Source organism: Penaeus vannamei, chromosome 38 (assembly GCF_042767895.1).
Source record: "Penaeus vannamei isolate JL-2024 chromosome 38, ASM4276789v1, whole genome shotgun sequence".
In the NCBI taxonomy this organism is placed as follows: Eukaryota; Metazoa; Arthropoda; class Malacostraca; order Decapoda; family Penaeidae; genus Penaeus; species Penaeus vannamei.
In genome coordinates, this window is record NC_091586.1 from 15,794,031 (window position 1) to 15,796,530 (window position 2,500).

General features: G+C 51.1%; 1 protein-coding gene across 1 annotated transcript in view; it reads right to left on the bottom strand.

The window, feature by feature from the left end:
* Positions 1-1,401: 1,401 nt before the first annotated feature.
* Positions 1,402-2,500, bottom strand: part of LOC138859841 (hepatic lectin-like) — a 58,418-nt gene continuing 57,319 nt past the window's right edge. Inside the window, exon 7 of the mRNA XM_070116139.1 lies at positions 1,402-2,500. This exon is cut by the window's right edge and continues 1,059 nt beyond it. The gene's annotated coding sequence lies outside the window, so the exon portion shown is untranslated.

Consider the following 2,500-nt stretch of genomic DNA (forward strand, 5'->3'; position numbering starts at 1 on the left):
CTATGAGATGTCTGTCGGTCCCCATGGTTCGGGAGCTGATACCGGCAGAGAGAATAGCCTCCTTTTTTGGGACTTTGCTAGGTCCCAGAAACAGGATTTCTGGCTCCTGGTACCAGTGCCCAGACCCACATCACTGGACATGGTATAGCGATGCAGGAAATGTAACCTAGGAGATCGACCACATACTTGTTAGCACTCGTTGGAGGATCCTCCAGAATTGCAGGGTGTATAGGAGTGTCGAGTTCTGTGGTACTGACCATAAATTGGTTGTGGCTACTCTCCAAGTCCAATTCAAACCCCCCCAGCGGACCAATGATCACCCCAGGGTGTTTCACTTGGACAGGCTGAGGGAGGGGGAATGTGCTCGGGGGTTTGCTGAGGCAGTCTCTGGTCGTTTCACAGTGCTCGAAAATCTGACGGACCCTGTACTTCTGTGGGACACCTTCAAGCGTGAAATGCTTGATGCAGCTCAAGAGACGATTGGTGAACGCCCAAGAGCAAGGCGAAATTTCATCTCACAGGGGACACTGGATGCCACAGATGCTTGTCGCGCGGCTCATCTGGCAGGGGATCGAGATTTGCACCGTTCCCAGGTGCGCGAAGAACTCAGTCTTTGTTAAGAAGGGACAAAGAACAGTTTATTAGGAACCTTGCTGAGGAGGTAGAAGGCCATTTCTTAGTAAGTGACCCTCGTCCTGCATACCAAGCCCTGATAAAGCTGAACTCCAAGCCCTCTTCACAGGTGACAGCAGTTTGCTCAGTAAGTGGTCAGATCATCTCAGATCCTGTTGCAGTGCGGGAGCGTTGGACTGAGTATTTTGAGCAGTTGTACCAGGTTGACCCATCAACAGTTAACTTGGATGCGTGTAGTATCGAGATTCCGTTGCTGGATCCACCCATCAGTGAGGATGCCCCCTCCCTAACTGAAGTTTGGGGGTCAATCTCCAAGCTGAAGAGTAGTAAAGCAGCTGGTATATGCGACATCCCAGCTGAACTGTTAAAGGCTGGTGGTGAACCTATGGCGTGGGGGTTGCATGTTGTCCTGGCTGCCATCCGGCAGTTTGGTACCGTTCCCCCTGACCTGTTGAGGGATGTGGTCATCCCTCTCTGGAAGGGGAAGGGTGACCGATGGGACTGCAGCAATCACCGAGGCATCATACTGCTCAGTATACCAGGCAAGGTTCTTGCCCACATCCTTCTGAGACGTATTAAGGATCACCTACTGAGGCATCAGAGACTGGAGCAATCTGGATTCACTCCTGGTAAGTCAACAATAGACTGTATCCTAGCGCTTCGAGTCATTGTAGAGCGCCGTCGTGAGTTCGGACGTGGGCTGCTTGCAGCCTACATCGACCTCAAGAAGGCGTTCGATACGGTGCATCGGGAGTCACTTTGGGAATTCCAACAAGGATTATTGGACTAATAGCAAGTCTGTATAATGGTACTGAAAGTGCTGTTAAGTGTGGTGGGAGCCTGTCGAGCTTCTTTCCTGTTAGTTCAGAAGTGAGGCAAGGCTGTGTCCTTGCACTAATGCTTTTCAACACTTGCATGGACTGGATACTGGGCAGAGCTACTGTTCAAAGTTATTGTGGAGCAACTCTAGGCAATATAAAGGTTACTGGCCTTGTCTTTGCTGATGTTGCCATTCTATCTGTCTTTGGAAACCCTAGTGGTGGCTCTCGATGCATTTAGTAATGAAGCAAAGCCCTTGGGTCTAGAGGTCTCCTGGACCAAGACCAAGATCCAGGACTTTAGGGACATATTAGGAGAACCTGTTCATTCGGTACATGCTTGCGGCGAGGACATTGAAGTCACAGAGAGCTTTACATACCTTGGCAGTGTAGTTCATAACTCTGGGCTGTCAGACCATGAAGTCAGCAGACAGATTGGCCTGGCAGCAGGGGTCATGAACTCTCTCGATAAGAGTATTTGCGTATGCCAGTACCTGTGCAGAAGGACCAAGCTTCGTGTCTTCAAGGCTCTGATAATGCCAGTTTTGCTATACAGTAGTGAAACCTAGACACTATCCTGCGCCTTGGAGTCTCGACTTGATGCCTTTTGTAATAGGTCCTTGCGCCGGATCATGGGGTACTGTTGGCGGGACCATGTGTCCAACCAACGGCTGCACCGTGAGACTGGCACAGGACCTATTACCTGCACAATCCGCGATCGCCAACTCAGGCTTTACGGCCACCTGGCTCGCTTCCCTCAGGATGATCCTGCCCACCAGGTTGTCTCTGTACGAGACAGCCCTGGGTGGAGGTGGCCTATGGATCGACCTAGGAAGTCGTGGCTTGGGCAGATCGATCAAACCTGTCGTGAGGAGCTCGAGATGGGCCTGGCGACTTGCCATGAGGGATCCTGCTTCCCTTTGCTTGTACCTGCGCCCCCGTCGGCGTTAGCTCCGCAATGATGATAATGTAATAACATCGCAACCGCAAGGAACATACTTCAAGGTCACTTCCAGGGTTCAATTAGATTTTGCGTATGTAATTTAGGG